This window comes from Salarias fasciatus, chromosome 6 (assembly GCF_902148845.1).
Source record: "Salarias fasciatus chromosome 6, fSalaFa1.1, whole genome shotgun sequence".
Classification (NCBI taxonomy): Eukaryota; Metazoa; Chordata; class Actinopteri; order Blenniiformes; family Blenniidae; genus Salarias; species Salarias fasciatus.
This window is the reverse complement of record NC_043750.1, coordinates 8800251-8818457: the sequence shown is the minus strand read 5'-3', so window position 1 is coordinate 8818457 and position 18207 is coordinate 8800251.

Sequence of the window (18207 nt, the reverse complement as noted above, 5' to 3'; positions counted from 1 at the left end):
CATTTATAGTTTTGATGCACAAACAAAAACTGTATCTCAGGATACATTCATGAAGTTTTAACTGCAGTCCAGAATAGTAAACTTTTTGACTAGTGCTGTGATGCGATCAAAAAAATGAATCTAATTAATTACAGGATTTGTAATTAATTAATCTAATTAATCACATTTTAATCTCATATCTGCTTTAGGTCCCCAAGTGAAGAATTTGAATTCTAGGCTGTTACAGAATTGTTGTGCAGGACTCATCAAATGAATACACAGAGAAGAAAAGATATGAAATCCACATTTTTATTGATGATGAATGAAAGCTAAGTGACGACGTCTGATCCAAAATAAATTCTAAGCCCAATCAGGCAACTCAAATAACACTTTCAGTGTGTTTCATTAATGAAATTCAAAAGAAGAAAAAGTTTAAGTACATCCCAGCAAACCAATTCGGCCTGGTGCATTATTCAAAAATGCAGTACAAATGTAGAAAAAAAAAACTCACAAAAAATCAGGCTGAGTCTCAAATAGACACTAAAGCAAACAATCAAAATGAATTAAAGCCGCAATCGGCATTGGTCGGGACCGAGCCTCCCTGCCGGCCAGCGACTGAGACGTCCACCCACTAACATGAAGGTTTTAGAATCTGTCTTCCATTAACACAGAGTTGTTAGCATCTCCCATCCACTAACATGGAGTAGTTAGCATCTCCTATCCACTAACATGGAGTAGTTAGCATCTCCCATCCACTAACATCGAGTAGTTAGCATCTCCCATCCACTAACATGGAGTAGTTAGCATGTCCCATCCACTATCATGTAGCTGTTAGCATCTACCACCCACTAACATGGAGCTGTTAGCATCTCCCATCCACTAACATGGAGCTGTTAGCATCTCCCATCCACTAACATGGAGTAGTTAGCATCTCCCATCCACTAACATGGAGTAGTTAGCATCTCCCATCCACTAACATGGAGTAGTTAGCATCTCCTATCCACTAACATGGAGTTGTTAGCATCTCCCATCCACTAACATGGAGTAGTTAGCATGTCCCATCCACTATCATGTAGCTGTTAGCATCTACCACCCACTAACATGGAGCTGTTAGCATCTCCCATCCACTAACATGGAGCTGTTAGCATCTCCCATCCACTAACATGGAGTAGTTAGCATCTCCCATCCACTAACATCAAGCTGTTAGCATCTCCCATCAATTAACATGGAGTAGTTAGCATCTTGCATCCACTAACATGGAATAGTTAGCCTCTCCCATCCACTAACATGGAGTAGTTAGCATCTTGCATCCACTAACATGGAGTAATTAGCATCTCCCATCCACTAACATGGAGTAGTTAGCATCCCCCATCCACTAACATGGAGTAGTTAGCATCTCCCATCCACTAACATGGAGTTGTTAGCATCTCCCATCCACTAACATGGAGTAGTTAGCATCTCCCATCCACTAACATGGAGTAGTTAGCATGTCCCATCCACTATCATGTAGCTGTTAGCATCTACCACCCACTAACATGGAGCTGTTAGCATCTCCCATCCACTAACATGGAGCTGTTAGCATCTCCCATCCACTAACATGGAGTAGTTAGCATCTCCCATCCACTAACATCAAGCTGTTAGCATCTCCCATCAATTAAGATGGAGTAGTTAGCATCTTGCATCCACTAACATGGAATAGTTAGCATCTCCCATCCACTAACATGGAGTAGTTAGCATCTTGCATCCACTAACATGGAGTAATTAGCATCTCCCATCCACTAACATGGAGTAGTTAGCATCCCCCATCCACTAACATGGAGTAGTTAGCATCTCCCATCCACTAACATGGAGTAGTTAGCATCTCCCATCCACTAACATGGAGTTGTTAGCATCTCCCATCCACTAACATGGAGTAGTTAGCATCTCCCATCCACTAACATGGAGTAGTTAGCATCTGTCATCCACTAACATGGAGTTGGGAGCTTCTCCCATCCACTAACATGGAGTAGTTAGCATCTGTCATCCACTAACATGGAGTTGGTAGCTTCTCCCATCCACTAACATGGAGCTGGTAGCATCAGTCATCCACTAACATGGAGTTGTTAGCATGTTCCATCCACTAACATGGAGTAGTTAGCATCTCCCATCCATTAACAAGGAGTAGTTTGCTTTTGCCATCTGCTTTCCAGAGTCACTGAATGAAGTCATTGAGTGTCAGAGTTTGATTGACAGCTGCTGTCAGCTGTGTAACCGCTCTGCATGCCCATATATGGTCATTTCAGTTAGAGTGGAGAGAGGAGAAAATTACAGTTTCCTTCTGCGAAACAACTGCACCTTCTACCTTTCCTGTTTGGCAAAACTGAACAAAAAATATCACGTTTGATAGGAAAATTAGTTGTCTTTCAGTTGGTGAGGCTTTCAGAGCATTCAGACTTTTAGTTTGGACCGTAGAGGCCTCAGTTTGTGAGAAGCGCGAGATTTTTCCCCATCCGGCTCCATTATAACTGAGAGCAAAAAAAATGCAGAGCGCACCCCAATTCTTACCTGTGTAAACATATATATATATCATCATATTTCCCCACTTATGTTACATCATCTTGTTCAGGAGAACCTGCTGGAACTTTACGTGTGCTCGGTTTGTTGATAGGAGTCACGGTTTAGTCGCAGTCGCCACTTGTTCGAGTTGCTGAAAAAAGGCGACTTTTTTCCTTTTTTCCCCATTATAACGGATGAGGGCCGGAGCAAGGCAGGATTTCAGACTTCCAACTTTGAACGCTAATAAAATCCACACCGTTAGACTTTTGACAAAGTTGTGAAGTCGTTTTGTAGAGAAAGTTGTCCTCTTTCACGTCTCGTGACTCTTATGTCTGTGCGACAAACGGTCTCGGAGGAGATAATTTTTTCGTGAGGAGTGATTTTGAGCAAAATTTTACTTTGAAAGGGAAATAGCGGACTTCCTGTTGGATTTAGGTCAGGGGTGTCAGCACGTGAATTTTAGATCTCGATGAGACGAACGCGTGAACGTTGGTTTGATCTCTCTGCGACATTCCTGCGGGCTGTAGCGACTGTTTTAGACGTTTTTTAGGACATAGGTGGCGCTAGAGAGCCGATGGTGTTCGTTTTTGGATTTTCTAAAATTTTTCGCCGGTCATGATGTGCGTGCCAAATTTCGTGAGTTTTCGTGCATGTTTAAGGGGTCAAATTTGCGTTTATTTGGGCGTTAGTATAATTAAAGCCGCAAGCGGCATTGGTCGGGACCGAGCCTCCTTGCTGGCCCACGACTGAGACGTCCAACCCCTATCATGCGAATTATTAGCATCTCCCATCCACTAACATGGAGTAGTTAGCATGTCCCATCTACTAACATGGAGTAGTTAGCATGTCCCATCTACTAACATGGAGTAGTTAGCATCTCCCATCCACTAACATGGAGTAGTTAGCATCTCCCATCCACTGACATTGAGTAGTTAGCATCTCCCATCCACTAACATTGAGTAGTTAGCATCTCCCATCCACTAACATGGAGTAGTTGGCATCTCCCATCCACTAACATGGAGTAGTTAGCATGTCTTATCCACTAACATGGAGTAGTTAGCATCTCCCATCCACTAACATGGAGCTGTTAGCATCTCCCATCCACTAACATGGAGTAGTTAGCATGTCTCATCCACTAACATGGAGTAGTTAGCATCTCCCATCCACTAACATGGAGTAGTTAGCATCTCCCATCCACTAACATGGAGTAGTTAGCATCTCCCATCCACTAACATGGAGTAGTTAGCATCTCCCATCCACTAACATGGAGTAGTTAGCAAGTCCCATCTACTAACATGGAGTAGTTAGCATGTCTCATCCACTAACATTGAGTAGTTAGCATCTCCTATCCACTAACATGGAGTAGTTAGCATCTCCCATCCACTAACATGGAGTAGCTAGCATCTCCCATCCACTAACATGGAGTAGTTAGCATCTCCCATCCACTAACATAGAGTAGCTAGCATCTGTCATCCACTAACATGGAGTTGTTAGCATGTTCCATCCATTAACATGGAGCTGGTGGCTTCAGTCATCCACTAACATGGAGTTGTTAGCATGTTCCATCCACTAACATGGAGTCGTTAGCATCTCCCATCCATTAACAAGGAGTAGTTAGCTTTTGCCATCTGCTTTCCAGAGTCACTGAATGAAGTCATTGAGTGTCAGAGTTTGATTGACAGCTGCTGTCAGCTGTGTAACTGCTCTGCATGTCCATATATGGTCATTTCAGTTAGAGTGGAGAGAGGCGAAAATAAAAGTTTCTGTTTGGGAAACAACTGGTCCTTGTTCCTTTGCTGTTTGGCAAAACTGAACAAAAAATATCACGTTTGATAGGAAAATTTGTTGTCTTTCAGTTGGTGAGGCTTTCAGAGCAGTCAGACTTTTAGTTTGGAGCGCAGAGGCCTCAGTTTGTGAGAAGCGCAAGATTTTTCCCCATCCGGCTCCATTATAACTGAGAGGGAAAAAAATGCGGAGCGTACACCAACTTATACCTGTGAAAACGTACATAAATCATGAAATTTTCCCCACTTATGTTACATCATCTTGTTCGGGAGAATCTGGTGGGACTTTCCATGTGCTCGGTTTGTTGATAGGAGTCACGGTTTAGTCGCAGTCGCCACTTGTTCGAGGTGCTGAAAAAAGGCGACTTTTTTCCTTTTTTCCCCATTATAATGGATGAGGGCCGGCGCAAGGCAGGATTTCAGACTTCCAACTTTGAACGCTAATAAAATCCACACCGTTAGACTTTTGACAAAGTTGTTCACAACTTTTGTAGAGAAATTTGTCCTCTTTCACGTCGTGTGACTCTTATGTATGTACGACAAACGGTCTCGGAGGAGATAATTTTTTCGTGAGGAGTGATTTTGATCAAAATTTTACTTTGAAAGGGAAATAGCGGACTTCCTGTTGGATTTAGGTCAGGGGTGTGAGCGCGTGAATTCTAGATCTCGGTGAGACGAATGCGTCAACGTTGGTTTGATCTCTCTACGACATTCCTGCGGGCCGTGGCGACAATTTTACTGTTTCTAGGTGGCGCTAGAGAGCAGATGAGGTTAATTTTTCCATTTTATGAAATTTTTCGCCGGTCATGATGTGCGTGCCAAATTTGGTGAGTTTTCGTGCATGTTTAGGGGGTCAAATTTGCGTTTACTTGGTAGGTCAGTATAATAATGAAGAAGAACGAGAATTAAAGCCGCAAGCGGCATTGGTCGGGACCGAGCCTCCTTGCCGGCCCACGACTGAGACGTCCACCCACTGACATGGGAGTTGTTGGCATCTGTCATCCACTAACATGGAGTAGTTAGCATCTCCCAACCACGAACATTGAGTAGTTAGTATCTCCCATCCACTAACATGGAGTAGTTAGCGTCTGCCATCCACTTACTCGGAGTTGTTTGCATCTCCCATCCACTAACATGTAGCTCTTTGCATCTGTCTTCCACTAACATGGAGTCGTTAGCATCTTCCATCCACTAACATGGAGTCGTGAGCATCTCCCATCCACTAACATGTAGGTGTTAGCATCTCCCATCCACTAACATGGAGCTGTTAGCATCTCCCATCCACTAACATGGAGTAGTAAGCATCTCCCATCCACTAACATGGAGTAGTTAGCATCTCCCATCCACTAACATGGAGTACTTAGCATGTCCCATCCACTAACATGGAGTAGTTAGCATCTCCCATCCACTAACATGGAGTAGTTAGCATCTCCCATCCACTAACATGGAGTAGCTAGCATCTCCCATCCACTAACATGGAGTAGTTAGCATCTCCCATCCACTAACATGGAGTAGTTAGCATATCCCATCCACTAACATGGGGTAGTTAGCATCTCCCATCCACTAACATGGAGTAGCTAGCATCTCCCATCCACTAACATGGAGTTCTTAGCATCTCCCATCCACTAACATGGAGCAGTTAGCATCTCCCATCCACTAACATGGAGCTCTTAGCATCTCCCATTCACTAACAGTGAGTTGTTAGCATGTCCCATCCACTAACATGGAGTAGTTAGCATCTCCCATCCACTAACATGGAGTAGTTAGCATCTCCCATCCACTAACATGGAGTAGTTAGCATCTCCCATCCACTAACATGGAGTAGTTAGCATATCCCATCCACTAACATGGGGTAGTTAGCATCTCCCATCCACTAACATGGAGTAGCTAGCATCTCCCATCCACTAACATGGAGTTCTTAGCATCTCCCATCCACTAACATGGAGCAGTTAGCATCTCCCATCCACTAACATGGAGCTCTTAGCATCTCCCATTCACTAACAGTGAGTTGTTAGCATCTCCCATCTACTAACATGGAATTGTTAGCATCTCCCATCCACTAACATGGAGCTCTTAGCATCTGTCTTCCACTAACATGGAGTAGTTAGCATCTCCAATCCACTAACATGGAGTAGTTAGCATGTCTCATCCACTAACATGGAGTAGTGAGCATCTCCCATCCACTAACATGGAGTTCTCAGCATTTCCCACCCACTAACATGGAGCTCTTAGCATCTGTCTTCCACTAACATGGAGTAGTTAGCATCTCCCATCCACTAACATGGAGCTGTTAGCTTCTCCCATCTGCTTTTGAGAGTGACTGAATGAAGGCACTGAGTGTCAGAGTTTGATTGACAGCTGCTGTCAGCTGTGTAACTGCACTGTATGCCCATATATGGTAATTTCAGTTAGAGTGGAGAGAGGCGAAAATAAAAGTTTCTGTTTGGGAAACAACTGGTCCTTGTTCCTTTGCTGTTTGGCATAAATGAACAAAAAATATCTCGTTTGATAGGAAAATTTGTTGTCTTTCACTTGGTGAGGCTTTCAGAGCAGTCACACTTTTAGTTTGGACCCCAGAGGCCTCAGCTTGTGAGAAGCGCAAGATTTTTCCCCATCCGGCTCCATTATAACTGAGAGGCAAAAAAATGCAGAGCGCACACCTTTTCTTACCTGTGAAAACATACATATAACATGGTATTTTCCCCACTTATGTTACATCATCTTGTTCGGGAGAACCTGCTGCAACTTTGCGTGTGCTCGGTTTGTTGATAGGAGTCACGGTTTAGCCGCAGTCGCCACTTGTTCGAGGTGCTGAAAAAAGGCGACCTTTTTCCTTTTTCCCCCATTATAATGGATGAGGGCCGGAGCAAGGCAGGATTTCAGACTTCCAAATTTGAACGCTAATAAAATCCACACCGTTAGACTTTTGACAAAGTTGTTCACAACTTTTGTAGAGAAAATTGTCCTCTTTCACGTCGCGTGACTCTTATGTTTGTACGACAAACGGTCTCGGAGGAGATAATTTTTACGTGAGGAGTGATTTTGAGCAAAATTTTACTTTGAAAGGGAAATAACCGACTTCCTGTTGGATTTAGGTCAGGGGTGTCAGCGCGTGAAATGTAGATCTCAATGAGACGAACGCGTCAACGTTGGTTTGATCTCTCTACGACATTCCTGCGGGCCGTAGCGACTGTTTTAGACGTTTTTTTGGGATCTAGGTGGCGCTAGAGAGCAGATGTTGTTTTTTTTTCCATTTTATAAAATTTTTCGCCGGTCATGATGTGCGTGCCAAATTTGGTGAGTTTTCGTGCATGTTTAGGGGGTCAAATTCGCGTTTACTTGGGCGTAAGTATAATTAAAGCCGCAAGCGGCATTGGTCGGGACCGAGCCTCCGCGCCAGCCCACGACTGAGACGTCCATACACTAACATGGGAGTTGTTAGCATCTGTCATCCACTAACATGGAGTTGTTAGCATGCCCAGTCCACTAACATGGAGCTGTTAGCATCTGTCTTCCAGTAACATGGAGTTTTTAGCATGTCCCATTCACTAACATGTAGCTGTTAGCATCTGTAATCCACTAACATGGAGTTGTTAGTATCTCCCATCCACTAACATGGAATTGTTAGCATCTTCCATCCGCTAACATGGAGTAGTTAGCATCTCCCATCCACTAACATTGAGTAGTTAGCATCTCCCATCCACTAACATGGAGTTGTTAGCATCTCCCATCCACGAACATTGAGTAATTAGCATCTCCCATCCACTAACATGGAGTAGTTAGCATGTCCCATCCACTAACATGGAGCTGTTAGCATCTCCCATCCACTAACATGGAGTAGTTAGCATCTTCCATCCGCTAACATGGAGTAGTTAGCATCTCCCATCCACTAACAATGAGTTGTTAGCATCTCCCATCCACTAACATGGAGTAGTTAGCATCTCCCATCCACTAACATGGAGTAGTTAGCATGTCCCATCCACTAACATGGAGTAGTTAGCATGTCCCATCCACTAACATTGAGTAGTTAGCATCTCCCATCCACTAACATGGAATTGTTAGCATCTTCCATCCGCTAACATGGAGTAGTTAGCATCTCCCATCCACTAACAATGAGTTGTTAGCATCTCCCATCCACTAACATGGAGTAGTTAGCATGTCCCATCCACTAACATGGAGTAGTTAGCATGTCCCATCCACTAACATGGAGTAGTTAGCATCTCCCATCCACTAACATGGAGTAGTTAGCGTCTGCCATCCACTTACATGGAGTTGTTAGCATCTCCCATCCACTAACATGGAGTAGTTAGCATCTCCCATCCACTTACATGGAGTTGTTAGCATCTCCCATCCACTAACATGGAGTAGTTAGCATCTCCCATCCACTAACATGGAGCTTTTAGCATCTCCCATCCACTAACATGGAGTAGTTAGCGTCTCCCATCCACTAACATTGAGTTGTTAGCATGTTCCATCCATTAACATGGAGCTGGTGGCATCAGTCATCCACTAACATGGAGTTGTTAGCATGTTCCATCCACTAACATGGAGTTGTTAGCTTCTCCCAGCTGCTTTTGACAGTCACTGAATGAAGGCAATCAGTGGCAGAGTTTGATTGACAGCTGCTGTCAGCTGTGCAACTGCAATGTATGCCCATATATGGTCATTTCAGTTAGAGTGGAGAGAGGAGAAAATAAAAGTCTTTTTTGGGGAAACAACTGGTCCTTGTTCCTTTGCTGTTTGGCAAAACTGAACAAAAAATATCACGTTTGATAGGAAAATTTGTTGTCTTTCAGTTGGTGAGTCTTTCAGAGCAGTCAGACGTTTAGTTTGGACCGCAGAGGCCTCAGTTTGTGAGAAGCGCGAGATTTTTCCCCATCCGGCTCCATTATAACTGAGAACAAAAAAAATGCAGAGCGCACACCTTTTCTTACCTGTGAAAACATACATATAACATGATATTTTCCCCACTTATGTTACATCATCTTGTTCGGGAGAACCTGCTGGAACTTTCCATGTGCTCGGTTTGTTGATAGGAATCACGGTTTAGCCGCAGTCGCCACTTGTTCGAGGTGCTGAAAAAAGGCGACTTTTTTCCTTTTTTCCCCATTATAACGGATGAGGGCCGGAGCAAGGCAGGATTTCAGACTTCCAAATTTGTACGCTAATAAAATCCACACCGTCAGACTTTTGACAAAGTTGTTCACAACTTTTGTAGAGAAATTTGTCCTCTTTCACGTCGTGTGACTCTTATGTCTGTGCGACAAACGGTCTCGGAGGAGATAATTTTTTCGTGAGGAGTGATTTTGATCAAAATTTTACTTTGAAAGGGAAATAGCGGACTTCCTGTTGGATTTAGGTCAGGGGTGTGAGCGCGTGAAATGTAGATCTTGATGAGACGAACGCGTGAGTGTTGGTTTGATCTCTCTACGACATTCCTGCAGGCAGTAGCGTCTGTTTTAGACGTTTTTCGGGATCTAGGTGGCGCTATAGAGCAGATGCTGGTTTTTTTTCCATTTTATCGAATTTTTCGCGGATCCGGATGTGTGTGCCAAATTTGGTGAGTTTTCGTGCATGTTTAGGGGGTCAAATTGGCGTTTATTTGGGCGTTAGTATAATAATAGAGAACGAGAACGACAAACGAACGAAAAACAATAGAGACCTTGCCCTACGGGCAAGGTGGCCTGCGGCCACCTTGCCCTCCGGGGCTCGGTCCCTAATAATAGAGGAGGAGAACGACAAACGAACGAATAACAATAGAGACCTTGCCCTACGGGCAAGGTGGCCTGCGGCCACCTTGCCCTCCGGGGCTCGGTCCCTAATTAAAGCCGCGAGCGGCGTCAAAAGGCCCTCGCCCGCCGCTTACCTGACCCGCCCCGTTTTATTCTTTCATTGATGTTTGTCAAATTTGGCACATTTCCATGGCAACAAGTAAAATTGATTTGATGGGAGATTTTTCACTTGGGCCCATTAGAATAACATGGGGAACTTCAGCCATCGCCACGGCAACACCGTTGATAATACAATATGGTTACCATTTGCTTTTTTGATCGGGACGACATGAAGGAATTATCACCCAAATTTCATTAATTTCTGAAAAACTAATAATTTTAATCCCCATACAGATTTTATTTTGATTCTGTAGGGGGCGCTGTAATGCCGATTTTCAAAATTTCAATGTCAATGTGTCCAGGAAGGAAGGATTAATCAGTGTTTAAAATTTGGTTTGGATTGGAGTCATTATGTAGAAATGGCAGCCATTTATGACACTGAAAAAATGGCAAAATTTGACATCAACTTTGCGGCGTTGCCACGCGGAAACCGTTATCTGAAGATTTGTGAATTGGATAACTTTTAATTGTCTACTCGTGTAGATGGTGTCCACCAAATTTCAGCTCATTTGGAGAAGCGCACGATCAAAACGAACATTTTGTACGACGCACTGGAAAATGCTGACTCAGCAATTTTGAAAATTCAATCCCAGCTCGCTGCTTTCCTGCTGTTTTGAGGTCGGGGTCATAATAATATTTTTTGTTTGTCCCGACAACGCGCATGTGTATACCAAATTTTGTGGCTGTACGACAAAGTTTTTTGCGGACCCCCTCCCATTGACGCAATGCATTTTGGGTTTTGCAGGTGGCGCTGTAGGGCCAATTTTTAAATCCCAATATTGAAATTCATATTAAAAAAAATTTTTCGCCGGAACTGAATTTTGTGCAAAATTTGGTGAGTTTTCGAGCATGTTCAGGGGGTCAAATTCCAGTTTAAAGAGCAGAAGAAGAAGAAGAAGAAAGAAAGAAAGAAAGAATATTAAAGCCGCGAGCGGCGTCAAAAGGCCCTCGCCCGCCGCTTACCTGAGCCGCCCCGTTTCATTCTTTCATTGATGTTTGTCAAATTTGGCACATTTCCATGGCAACAAGTAAATTTGATTTGATGGGAGATTTTTCACTTGGGCCCATTAGAATAACATGGGGAACTTCAGCCATCGCCACGGCAACACCGTTGATAATACAATATGGTTACCATTTGCTTTTTTGATCGGGACGACATGACGGAATTATCACCCAAATTTCATTTATTTCTGATAAACTAATAATTTTACTCCCCATACATATTTTATTTTGATTCTGTAGGGGGCGCTGTAATGCCGATTGTGAAAATTTCACTTTCAATGTATCCAGGAAGGAAGGACTAATCAGTGTTTAAAATTTTTTTTGGATTGGAGTCATAATGTAGAAATGGCAGCCATTTATCACACTGAAAAAATGGCAAAATTTGACATCAAATTTGCGGCGTTGCCACGCGGAAACCGTAATCTGAAGATTTGTGAATTGGATAACTTTTAATTGTCTACTTGTGTAGATGGTGTCCACCAAAGTTCAGCTCATTTGGAGAAGCGCGCGATCAAAACGAACATTTTGTACGACGTCCTGGAAAACGCTGACTCAGCAATTTTGAAAATTCAATCCCAGATAGCTGCTTTCCTGCTGTTTTGAGGTCGGGGTCATAATAATATTTTTTGTTTGTACTGACCAGGCGCATGTGTATACCGAATTTCGTGGCTGTACGACAAACTTTATTGCAGACGCCCTCCCATTGACGCAATGCATTTTGGGTTTTGCAGGTGGCGCTGTAGAGCCGATTTTTAAATTCCAAAATTGAAACACATATTAAAAAAAATTTTTCACCGGAACTGAATTTTGTGCAAAGTTTGGTGAGTTTTCGAGCATGTTCAGGGGGTCAAATTCCAGTTTAAAGAGCAGAAGAAGAAGAAGAAGAAGAAAGAAAGAAAGAAAGAAAGAAAGAAAGAAAGAATAATATTTTTTGCAAAAACAATATGCGATTTTTTTTTCTGCAATTATTTCGCCCACATGTTATATATTTTCGGAAAGGTCTCGACAAGCCCGACGCGTCTGTGAGGTGTTTGAGAGTGTGAACGCCTGTGGTCGAGCGCTACGCGCTCGACAAATCATGTTTGTGTGTGAGAGTGTGTGTGCGTTTTTTGTATTTGTACACGTGTGTATGAGTGCATGTCGGGGTGTATGTGTCTGGACATGTTGGCCTATGTCTGAGGTCGAGCGCTGCGCGCTCGACTTGTCATTTTTGTACATTTGAGTGTGTGAAAGGCCTGTGGTCGAGCGCTGCGCGCTCGAAAAGTCGTGTGTGTGTGCGTTTTTGTGTTTGTACACGTGTATGTGTGAGTGCGTGTCGGTGTGTGTGTGTCTGGACATGTTGAATGATGTCTGAGGTCGAGCGCTGCGCGCTCGACTTGTCATCGTTGTGTGTTTTGAGAGTGTGAAAGGCCTGAGGTCGAGCGCTGCGCGCTCGACTAGTCGTTGTCTGTGTTGCAGAAACAATAGGCCCTTCGCCCTTGGCAGGCCAGGGGCTCGGGCCTAAATATTTTTTGCAAAAACAATATGCAATTTTTTTTTCTGCCATTATTTCGCCCACATGTTATATATTTTCGGAAAGGTCTCAACAAGCCGGACGCGTCTGTGAGGTGTTTGAGAGATTGAATGTCTGTGGTCGAGCGCTACGCGCTCGACAAGTCATGTTTGTGTGTGAGAGTGTGTGTGCGTTTTTTGTATTTGTACATGTGTGTATGAATGCATGTCGGGGTGTGTGTGTCTGGACATGTTGCCCTATGTCTGAGGTCGAGCGCTGCGCGCTCGACTTGTCATTTTTGTACGTTTGAGCATGTGAAAGGCCTTGGTCGAGCGCTGCGCGCTCGAAAATTCATGTGTGTGTGTGCGTTTTTGTGTTTGTACACGTGTATGTGTGAGTGCGTGTCGGTGTGTGTGTGTCTGGACATGTTGAATGATGTCTGTGGTCGAGCGCTGCGCGCTCGACTTGTCATCGTTGTGTGTCTTGAGTGTGTGAAAGGCCTGAGGTCGAGCGCTGCGCGCTCGACTAGTCGTCTGTGTTGCAGAAACAATAGGCCCTTCGCCCTTGGCAGGCCAGGGGCTCGGGCCTAACGAGAACGAGAACGAGAAACACACGAATAACAATAGAGACCTTGCCCTACGGGCAAGGTGGCCTGCGGCCACCTTGCCCTCCGGGGCTCGGTCCCTAATAATAGAGGAGGAGAATGAGAACGACAAACGAACGAAAAACAATAGAGACCTTGCCCTACGGGCAAGGTGGCCACAGGGGCTCGGTCCCTAATAATAAAGCTAACTCAATACAGCAATTCAAAATGAATACTACAAGTATAACATGCCTCTAAATGAGACAACAATTCAATTCACATTGAATTGCCACTCAAGTGTGCTATAATTAATCTTTGATTAATTTTTTTGTGTGCATAAATTTGCGGTGTAATTAATTAATCCAATTAATGCATTAAAGTGACGACCCTATTTTTAACACATTCAAGCAATTTTCTTGCCTTTTTTAACAGTTCAGCTCCTCTTTATAAGCTTTTGTTTTATTGACAATTTTGAAATGTCCTTTTAGCCATTTTACCTCCTTTTCATCAGTTTTGCATGCTTTTTTCTAACCATGTTTATTTTTTTATCCTTTTCAAAATGTCTAGATTTCTAAAATGAAAAAAAAATAAACATGTTTAGAAAATTTCCCATTTTTTAAGCAACTCTATCTTCCTTTTTTTCCCCATTTCTTGTGGTTTTAGCAATTTTTCCAAATTTGACTTGTATCTTGTTTTTATGCCATTTCAATCAAGATTGGCAAATCATTTTGATTAGTACTGTGCTGTGTAACTACGATAAAGTAACTTAAATGTAAATTCACATTTCATGTTGTGAAGGCTTCATGGAGCTGCTGCAGAGGAACTCAAGAGTCATGTGGCTCCAGAGTCACAGGTTGCAGAGCCCTGATCCAGGCCAACCCCATGCAGCGAGGGACCTACACTGCTCACCTGTCAGCTGCGGGCTGCTTTAGCAGGAAAGCATTTGAAGTGCATTTGTGGAGAGTAAGACTGGTTGAGTTTCCCACCTGCGTTCGACTGGTTGGTAATAGAGGAAAGAAAACCAGACATTTCTGTCTTCTCCCACTTCTCCTCTATCGGGACTCCAAGTCGTCCTCGGGCCAACAAGCTCTTAAATTACCATGTAAATCATCCACCTGGGCGTCGTTTTTATGTACCTTCTCGGAAAACAAATCGCTTCTCCAACTCTTTTGTTCCCTCTGCTATTAAACTGTTAAACTCTGAAGGGACTGTATTCCTTAAGTAGGGAAGACTATGTGATATATTGATCTCATTAATATGGTGTAGTACTATTGTTGGTCTTGAGCCTTACATTTTCTGAATTGTTAATACTAACACACAACGAACGACTTTGGTGTGTTTGTGAAATGCTTCGAGGTTTGCTGCAAATGAATTGCCCTGTGGGATCAATAAAGTTTTCTGAATCTGAATTTGAATCAACAGGCTCTTAAAGTTTTTCTTGATTGTTAACACACGTTTCTCAATACAATAATGACTTTCTCAGTACTGCACACACAAAACTGAAAACCGCACACACAAAACGCTAAACCTGACACTCCTTTTGCAAGAACACTCTTGCCATCAAATCTCTACATTGTGTTCACAAAATGGAACTCATGTTTTCATTTGCTACTCACAGTCGTATGACACGTACCATTCAATGAGCACACACAAGTAAGCTTCTGCTGCACACTACCAAGCATTTACAGCACATTGTAGTGAAAAACTGAAAACACTACTGTAAAATGGAACACACAATATGAATGAAAGGGACTCTGGAAAATAAGAGATTTCTCCTTTCGTAAAAATGACTCAATGTAGCCTACTTTTTTCATTAAAAAAGTTAAACTTAAAACAGCACACAAATATGCAGCCAAAAATGTTTTATTGTTGGACATAGTTGAGGAACTATCATGATCAAGCATCATCATGCCTTTGGTTTCTGTCTGGCCAGAGGGCTTCGTCCACATCACAGGCCATGTTCTCCCTGTGGAGACGTCTCTGGAAGAACCGCCTTGAGAGGCGCATGAATCCCTGAATGGACTCCAGGCTGACGTCCCCACAGGCTCCTTCCATGGCCTGGACCAGTGGGACCTGGGTCTGGGGGTTTCACTCATACACCTTCCACCTCCAAGCAGAGAAGAACTTCTTTATGGAGTTGAGGAATGGAGAGTAATATGGGAGGAATAACACCGTAAAGTGTGGCTGGTCCTGGAACCACTGACGTACAAGCAGAGCCCGGTGGAAACGCACACTGTCTCAGAGGACAACATCATAAATTCTTTGAGGATCATTAGTGTGATCTGGTGGAACAAGCTGTTCATGGAGGTCATCAAGCAAGGCCAGCAGCAAGTCTGTGGTATAGGCACCAAGATGTACATGGTGGTGAAGGACACCATGGTGATTTATTGCTACACACATGGTTATGCTCCCAGTCGCGGGCCGGATTTGGTGTACCGATCCCTGGTATACAGTGTACTGCCCTGAATTTGTTGAGTTTTGAACACTTGTGTGTTGTAGGTTCATACCACTGAGATGTTACATGAGAAGTGTGTGTAACCACAGAACATTGTTTGTGGTGTTTTGAAAACAAGTTAATGTGCAATTGACTGTAGAGTGTATTGTCGGTTAAAGCTTTGAGCTTTTACATGAGAGGTGTGTGCAACAACTGAACATAGTGTGTAGTGTTTAGACCACAAGGTGATGTGCAGTTGGCGTCAGAGTGTGAAGAAGGAAAGTCAGAGTCCAGCGGAGTCATAAGGGAGTGTGAAGTAGTGACAATTCGAGTCGAGCAAATGGTACGTGAAGTTAAGGTTGTGCAAATTGTGCCAAAGTTTAGATTTTTGTGTGTTAACAATAGTGAAAAACTGTAAATTACCATGTAAATCTGTGGCAGTTTCTCTCACACTTTAAGAGAAAATACCATCTTTTTGTGGCAAGACAATGAACTGTGCAAACCAGCTTCACACTCATTGAAACAAAAGGACAGCAGCATCTGCGTAAAGCAGACGAGACACATTTCTGCTGTCCCACGTACTTCTGCCATCGGCAGTCTACTTTGTTCTTAAGATTATCAGCACAAGTGTCACACAGCTCCTGTTTGAGGAATTTATCAGTATATGGGCTTGATCAAAGTCCGCTTTGGAATTTCCGGAGTATTGAAATACACGGGAGAGATAAAGTTATGATCAGGGCCACGCCATAATAAAGAATTACATCAACCTGAGTTCAGTAATCTTCTCGTCCACTGGAAAATTGAAAATATGTATTCGAGGGCTCGTGTGAGTTCACCCAACCAGTCCGTATGTGTTTTGTGGATCTGGAGACCGCGTCCCTCGTGGTGTCTTCTGGGGGGCGCTTTGTGAGTATGGAGTCCGGGGCCCCTTGTTAAGGGCCGTCAGATCTCTGTACGACTGATGTAGGAGTCTGGTCCGCCTTGCCGGCAGTAAGTCGGACCTGTTCCTGGTGCATGTTGGACTCCGGCAGGGCTGCCCTTTGTCACTGGTTCTGTTCATTATTTTTATGGACATAATTTCTAAGTGCAGCCAAACTGAGCCCGCTAATGAACTTCTTGCCACCAGCTAAGTAGTGGCTCAATGACAACAGCCTCCAATTAAATTCGGTAAAAAAAACAGAGACCCTCATCACGGCTTCCGGTTGAGTGAACGCTGGTGCGCCTTGCTGCCGCTGCTCACCGTGAATCAGCTGCCTACCTGCTGGCTGCCTGCTGGCTACCTGCTCGGCTACCTGCCCGGCTCCTCACCTGGCTCCACGTTATGGCGTCTCCATGGCGCTTTACAGTGTGGGCCTGCAGGGTCGTTGTGTGGTCCATATTGGTTTAGACTGTCGTCTCACTCCTCAATCTGCCCGTGGAAGGACTTCTTCAGTACTCAGCAGCGGAGCTGCTCAGGCTCCGCTATCAATTGTTCGGACCTCCACCAGCAGCTTTGAAGCTCCACCCGGACATCGGTTTCCAGCCTCGCTCGAGGTACGTCCACCGTGGCTCTCAGCGGGGCTTTCTCTTCGGCAGCTCCAGAGGAAAGGGATCACTTCCATCAGGTCCTCCACTCGCCATCCTCCCAGAAACACCGGCCGAACTGTCAACCACAGCGTTTTAGCCTGCGTGGCTAGGTCGGCTAATGCTCCGCTCTCCAGTGACAACATCGATGTCAGCTTCGGGTCGCGGTGGTGGTCTTGCGATATTACACCGCGAGAAGTGGAAGATCCTTCCAGTTTCCCTGTCTCCTCTGTCATCCCTGGAATGCCTGTCTTGTGAGATCTCAGGCGACATTCCTTCAATCATTGCCACCATCTACTGTCCTCCCAAGCCTCACACCGAATTTTTAATTGAATTTTCTGCCCTTCTCATCCACTTTGCCAGTCTCTCTCCAAATGTTATTCTGCTGGGTGATTCTAACATACAGTGATGTTCAGGGTCACACCTAATGATAAAAGAATTCCGTCAACTAGAGTTCAGTAATCTTCCTGTCAACTGGAAAATTAAAAATGTGTTTTTTTAAACGCAATATTTCCCTCTTCCAGGCTTCAGATCCTGATGTTGCAGATAATGACGATCTGGTTTACAGCATGTCGAGAGACACGTCTCACTTCAACGTGGATCCCCTCTCAGGCCTGCTGTACGTGGTCTCAGCAGCAGGTCTCAGCACAGAGGTGGAGCTGGAGGTGAAGGCCACAGACCCTCAAGGGCTGGTTGCTACAACACAGGTGGAGGTGAGCATCAAAGAGGGCAGAGTTTGTTCACTTCGGGAGTAAACATTCTTACATTTTGATTTTGAACAGTGGAATCGCTCTCTTCTGCCCCCAGGTGGTGATCAAGGAAAGCGGGAGCAGCTTGGACATAGTGACCATCACACTGAATCGGCTTGCTCATGCTGTGGAGACAAAACACTCACAGCTGGAAAGGTGAAACATTTAAGATCACATTAATTTCAGATTAACGTT